The sequence below is a fragment of the Triticum aestivum genome, chromosome 5D, assembly GCF_018294505.1.
Source record: "Triticum aestivum cultivar Chinese Spring chromosome 5D, IWGSC CS RefSeq v2.1, whole genome shotgun sequence".
NCBI classification, from domain to species: Eukaryota; Viridiplantae; Streptophyta; class Magnoliopsida; order Poales; family Poaceae; genus Triticum; species Triticum aestivum.
The window spans coordinates 71,390,659-71,396,427 of NC_057808.1; the positions used below are offsets into that span (position 1 = coordinate 71,390,659).

The following is a 5,769-nucleotide window of genomic DNA, read 5'->3' on the forward strand; positions in this document are numbered from 1 at the left end:
TTGTAATGGTAGTAAGAATGACAATCATCTTTGTAGTGGACCTGGGAGTGGCAAGCATAAGGGACGAAGGCGGGGGTAACATGTTGGATGCGATCATACCAGCACTAAAGCATCGGATCCCATCAGAACTTCGAAGTTAAGCGTGCTTGGGCGAGAGTAGTACTTGCATGGGTGACCTCCTGGGAAGTCCTCGTGTTGCATTCCCTTTTTAATTATTTTTTGCGCCTCATGATAAACATATCACATGTGCGCGATATATATTAACCCCGTTATATTATTTTTGACATTTGCGATATGTTTTAGCTCGCTGCTCATTGGTCACGCGTCTAGAGGCGGCTCTGTGGCGCGAGGAGCGCGTTCTGAAAGGGGTAAAAAAATACGTGTTGCTGCGGTATAGAGGGAGGGGTGGAACCGTGGTAAACTCGTCTCCGTGTTTGAGGGGGGGAGTAACTAGTATATATAGGGCATTATCCATTATTAGGCAACGGTTGTAATGGTAGTAAGAATGACAATCATCTTTGGTGTGGACCTGGGAGTGGCAAGCATAAGGGACGAAGGCGGGGGTAACATGTTGGATGCGATCATACCAGCACTAAAGCACCGGATCCCATCAGAACTCCGAAGTTAAGCGTGCTTGCGCGAGAGTAGTACTAGGATCGGTGACCTCCTGGGAAGTCCTAGTGTTGCATTCCCTTTTTAATTAATTTTTTCGCCTCATGACAAACATATCACATGTGCGCGATATATATTAACCCCGTTATATTATTTTTGACTTTTGCGATATGTTTTAGCTCGCTGCTCATTGGTCACGCTTCTAGAGGCGGCTTTGTGGCGCGAGGAGCGCGTTCTGAAAGGGGTAAAAAATAAGTGTTACTGCGGTATAGAGGGAGGGGTGGAAACCGTGGTAACTCGTCTCCGTGTTCGAGGGGGGGGAGTAAGTAGTATATATAGGGCATTATCCATTATTAGGCAACGGTTGTAATGGTAGTAAGAATGACAATCATCTTTGCAGTGGACCTGGGAGTGGCAAGCATAAGGGACGAAGGCGGGGGTAACATGTTGGATGCGATCATACCAGCACTAAAGCACCGGATCCCATCAGAACTCCGAAGTTAAGCGTGCTTGGGCGAGAGTAGTACTAGGATGGGTCACCTCCAGGGAAGTCCTCGTGTTGCATTCCCTTTTTAATTATTTTTTGCGCCTCATGACAAACACATCACATGTGCGCGATATATATTAACCCCGTTATATTATTTTTGACATTTGCGATATGTTTTAGCTCGCTGCTCATTGGTCACGCGTCTAGAGGTGTCTTTGTGGCGCGAGGAGCGCGTTCTGAAAGAGGTAAAAAAATACGTGTTGCTGCGGTATAGAGGGAGGGGTGGAAACCGTGGTAAACTCGTCTCCGTGTTTGAGGGGGGGGAGTAAGTAGTATATATAGGGCATTATCCATTATTAGGAAACGGTTGTAATGGTAGTAAGAATGACAATCATCTTTGAAGTGGACCTGGGAGTGGCAAGCATAAGGGACGAAGGCGGGGGTAACATGTTGGATGTGATCATACCAGCACTAAAGCACTGGATCCCATCAGAACTCCGAAGTTAAGCGTGCTTGGGCGAGGGTAGTACTAGGATGGGTGACCTCCTGGGAAGTCCTCGTGTTGCATTCCCTTTTTAATTATTTTTTGCGCCTCATGACAAACATATCACATGTGCGCGATATATATTAACCCTGTTATATTATTTTTGACATTTGCGATATGTTTTAGCTCGCTGCTCATTGGTCACGCGTCTAGAGGCGGCTTTGTGGCGCGAGGAGCGCGTTCTGAAAGGGGTAAAAAAATACGTGTTGCTGCGGTATAGAGGGAGGGGTGGAAACCGTGGTAAACTCGTCTCCGTGTTTGAGGGGGGGGAGTAAGTAGTATATATAGGGCATTATCCATTATTAGGCAACGGTTGTAATGGTATTAAGAATGACAATCATCTTTGTAGTGGACCTGGGAGTGGCAAGCATAAGGGACGAAGGCGGGGGTAACATGTTGGATGCGATCATACCAGCACTAAAGCACCGGATCCCATCAGAACTCCGAAGTTAAGCGTGCTTGGGCGAGAGTTATACTAGGATCGGTGACTTCCTGGGAAGTCCTCGTGTTGCATTCCCTTTTTAATTATTTTTTGCGCCGCATGACAAACATATTGCATGTGCGCGATATATATTAACCCCTTATATTATTTTTGACTTTTGCGATATGTTTTAGCTCGCTGCTCATTGGTCACGCGTCTAGAGGCGGCTTTCTGGCGCGAGGAGCGCGTTCTGAAACGGGTAAAAAAATACGTGTTGCTGTGGTATAGAGGGAGGGGTGGAAACCGTGGTAAACTCGTCTCCGTGTTTGAGGGGGGGGGGAGTAAGTAGTATATATAGGGCATTATCCATTATTAGGCAACGGTTGTAATGGTAGTAAGAATGACAATCATCTTTGCAGTGGACCTGGGAGTGGCAAGCATAAGGGACGAAGGCGGGGGTAACATGTTGGATGCGATCATACCAGCACTAAAGCATCGGATCCCATCAGAACATCGAAGTTAAGCGTGCTTGGGCGAGAGTAGTACTTGCATGGGTGACCTCCTGGGAAGTCCTCGTGTTGCATTCCCTTTTTAATTATTTTTTGCGCCTCATGACAAACATATCACATGTGCGCGATATATATTAACCCCGTTATATTATTTTTGACATTTTCGATATGTTTTAGCTCGCTGCTCATTGGTCACGCGTCTAGAGGCGGCTCTGTGGCGCGAGGAGCGCGTTCTGAAAGGGGTAAAAAAATACGTGTTGCTGCGGTATAGAGGGAGGGGTGGAAACCGTGGTAAACTCGTCTCCGTGTTTGAGGGGGGGAGTAACTAGTATATATAGGGCATTATCCATTATTAGGCAACGGTTGTAATGGTAGTAAGAATGACAATCATCTTTGCAGTGGACCTGGGAGTGGCAAGCATAAGGGACGAAGGCGGGGGTAACATGTCGGATGCGATCATACCAGCACTAAAGCACCGGATCCCATCAGAACTCCGAAGTTAAGCGTGCTTGGGCGAGAGTAGTACTAGGATGGGTGACCTCCTGGGAAGTCCTCGTGTTGCATTCCCTTTTTAATTATTTTTTGCGCCTCATGACAAACATATCACATGTGCGCGATATATATTAACCCTGTTATATTATTTTTGACATTTGCGATATGTTTTAGCTCGCTGCTCATTGGTCACGCGTCTAGAGGCGGCTTTGTGGCGCGAGGAGCGCGTTCTGAAAGGGGTAAAAAAATACGTGTTGCTGCGGTATAGAGGGAGGGGTGGAAACCGTGGTAAACTCGTCTCCGTGTTTGAGGGGGGGAGTAAGTAGTATATATAGGGCATTATCCATTATTAGGCAACGGTTGTAATGGTAGTAAGAATGACAATCATCTTTGTAGTGGACCTGGGAGTGGCAAGCATAAGGGACGAAGGCGGGGGTAACATGTTGGATGCGATCATACCAGCACTAAAGCATCGGATCCCATCAGAACTTCGAAGTTAAGCGTGCTTGGGCGAGAGTAGTACTTGCATGGGTGACCTCCTGGGAAGTCCTCGTGTTGCATTCCCTTTTTAATTATTTTTTGCGCCTCATGATAAACATATCACATGTGCGCGATATATATTAACCCCGTTATATTATTTTTGACATTTGCGATATGTTTTAGCTCGCTGCTCATTGGTCACGCGTCTAGAGGCGGCTCTGTGGCGCGAGGAGCGCGTTCTGAAAGGGGTAAAAAAATACGTGTTGCTGCGGTATAGAGGGAGGGGTGGAAACCGTGGTAAACTCGTCTCCGTGTTTGAGGGGGGGAGTAACTAGTATATATAGGGCATTATCCATTATTAGGCAACGGTTGTAATGGTAGTAAGAATGACAATCATCTTTGGTGTGGACCTGGGAGTGGCAAGCATAAGGGACGAAGGCGGGGGTAACATGTTGGATGCGATCATACCAGCACTAAAGCACCGGATCCCATCAGAACTCCGAAGTTAAGCGTGCTTGCGCGAGAGTAGTACTAGGATCGGTGACCTCCTGGGAAGTCCTAGTGTTGCATTCCCTTTTTAATTAATTTTTTCGCCTCATGACAAACATATCACATGTGCGCGATATATATTAACCCCGTTATATTATTTTTGACTTTTGCGATATGTTTTAGCTCGCTGCTCATTGGTCACGCTTCTAGAGGCGGCTTTGTGGCGCGAGGAGCGCGTTCTGAAAGGGGTAAAAAATAAGTGTTACTGCGGTATAGAGGGAGGGGTGGAAACCGTGGTAACTCGTCTCCGTGTTTGAGGGGGGGGGAGTAAGTAGTATATATAGGGCATTATCCATTATTAGGCAACGGTTGTAATGGTAGTAAGAATGACAATCATCTTTGCAGTGGACCTGGGAGTGGCAAGCATAAGGGACGAAGGCGGGGGTAACATGTTGGATGCGATCATACCAGCACTAAAGCACCGGATCCCATCAGAACTCCGAAGTTAAGCGTGCTTGGGCGAGAGTAGTACTAGGATGGGTCACCTCCTGGGAAGTCCTCGTGTTGCATTCCCTTTTTAATTATTTTTTGCGCCTCATGAAAAACACATCACATGTGCGCGATATATATTAACCCCGTTATATTATTTTTGACATTTGCGATATGTTTTAGCTCGCTGCTCATTGGTCACGCGTCTAGAGGCGTCTTTGTGGCGCGAGGAGCGCGTTCTGAAAGAGGTAAAAAAATACGTGTTGCTGCGGTATAGAGGGAGGGGTGGAAACCGTGGTAAACTCGTCTCCGTGTTTGAGGGGGGGGAGTAAGTAGTATATATAGGGCATTATCCATTATTAGGCAACGGTTGTAATGGTAGTAAGAATGACAATCATCTTTGAAGTGGACCTGGGAGTGGCAAGCATAAGGGACGAAGGCGGGGGTAACATGTTGGATGCGATCATACCAGCACTAAAGCACCGGATCCCATCAGAACTCCGAAGTTAAGCGTGCTTGGGCGAGGGTAGTACTAGGATGGGTGACCTCCTGGGAAGTCTTCGTTCTGCATTCCCTTTTTAATTATTTTTTGCGCCTCATGACAAACATATCACATGTGCGCGATATATATTAACCCTGTTATATTATTTTTGACATTTGCGATATGTTTTAGCTCGCTGCTCATTGGTCACGCGTCTAGAGGCGGCTTTGTGGCGCGAGGAGCGCGTTCTGAAAGGGGTAAAAAAATACGTGTTGCTGCGGTATAGAGGGTGGGGTGGAAACCGTGGTAAACTCGTCTCTGTGTTTGAGGGGGGGGGAGTAAGTAGTATATATAGGGCATTATCCATTATTAGGGAACGGTTGTAATGGTAGTAAGAATGGCAATCATCTTTGCAGTGGACCTGGGAGTGGCAAGCATAAGGGACGAAGGCGGGGGTAACATGTCGGATGCGATCATACCAGCACTAAAGCACCGGATCCCATCAGAACTCCAAAGTTAAGCGTGCTTGGGCGAGAGTAGTACTAGGATGGGTGACCTCCTGGGAAGTCCTCGTGTTGCATTCCCTTTTTAATTATTTTTTGCGCCTCGTGACAAACATATGGCATGTGCGCGATATATATTAACCCCGTTATATTATTTTTGACATTTGTGATATGTTTTAGCTCGCTGCTCATTGGTCACGCGTCTAGAGGCGGCTTTGTGGCGCGAGGAGCGCGTTCTGAAAGGGGTAAAAAATACGTGTTG

General features: G+C 46.8%; 12 non-coding genes across 12 annotated transcripts; all 12 read left to right on the top strand.

The window, feature by feature from the left end:
* The first annotated feature begins 85 nt into the window (after positions 1–85).
* Positions 86–204, top strand: LOC123126662 (5S ribosomal RNA). The gene has a single exon (XR_006461893.1). It is a non-coding gene; the product is annotated as a 5S ribosomal RNA (ribosomal RNA).
* A 369-nt stretch (positions 205–573) lies between these two features.
* LOC123126737 (5S ribosomal RNA) lies at positions 574–692 on the top strand. The gene has a single exon (XR_006461961.1). It is a non-coding gene; the product is annotated as a 5S ribosomal RNA (ribosomal RNA).
* Positions 693–1,061: 369 nt separating this feature from the next.
* Positions 1,062–1,180, top strand: LOC123126540 (5S ribosomal RNA). Its single transcript, XR_006461776.1, has one exon. It is a non-coding gene; the product is annotated as a 5S ribosomal RNA (ribosomal RNA).
* Positions 1,181–1,551: 371 nt separating this feature from the next.
* Positions 1,552–1,670, top strand: LOC123126390 (5S ribosomal RNA). Its single transcript, XR_006461656.1, has one exon. It is a non-coding gene; the product is annotated as a 5S ribosomal RNA (ribosomal RNA).
* A 371-nt stretch (positions 1,671–2,041) lies between these two features.
* Positions 2,042–2,160, top strand: LOC123126701 (5S ribosomal RNA). Its single transcript, XR_006461926.1, has one exon. It is a non-coding gene; the product is annotated as a 5S ribosomal RNA (ribosomal RNA).
* A 372-nt stretch (positions 2,161–2,532) lies between these two features.
* LOC123126724 (5S ribosomal RNA) lies at positions 2,533–2,651 on the top strand. The gene has a single exon (XR_006461949.1). It is a non-coding gene; the product is annotated as a 5S ribosomal RNA (ribosomal RNA).
* A 370-nt stretch (positions 2,652–3,021) lies between these two features.
* On the top strand, positions 3,022–3,140 carry LOC123126574 (5S ribosomal RNA). Its single transcript, XR_006461809.1, has one exon. It is a non-coding gene; the product is annotated as a 5S ribosomal RNA (ribosomal RNA).
* A 370-nt stretch (positions 3,141–3,510) lies between these two features.
* On the top strand, positions 3,511–3,629 carry LOC123126663 (5S ribosomal RNA). Its single transcript, XR_006461894.1, has one exon. It is a non-coding gene; the product is annotated as a 5S ribosomal RNA (ribosomal RNA).
* Positions 3,630–3,999: 370 nt separating this feature from the next.
* On the top strand, positions 4,000–4,118 carry LOC123126739 (5S ribosomal RNA). The gene has a single exon (XR_006461963.1). It is a non-coding gene; the product is annotated as a 5S ribosomal RNA (ribosomal RNA).
* Positions 4,119–4,488: 370 nt separating this feature from the next.
* On the top strand, positions 4,489–4,607 carry LOC123126366 (5S ribosomal RNA). Its single transcript, XR_006461647.1, has one exon. It is a non-coding gene; the product is annotated as a 5S ribosomal RNA (ribosomal RNA).
* A 371-nt stretch (positions 4,608–4,978) lies between these two features.
* Positions 4,979–5,097, top strand: LOC123126609 (5S ribosomal RNA). Its single transcript, XR_006461842.1, has one exon. It is a non-coding gene; the product is annotated as a 5S ribosomal RNA (ribosomal RNA).
* A 372-nt stretch (positions 5,098–5,469) lies between these two features.
* LOC123126472 (5S ribosomal RNA) lies at positions 5,470–5,588 on the top strand. Its single transcript, XR_006461715.1, has one exon. It is a non-coding gene; the product is annotated as a 5S ribosomal RNA (ribosomal RNA).
* The last annotated feature ends 181 nt before the right edge of the window (positions 5,589–5,769 follow it).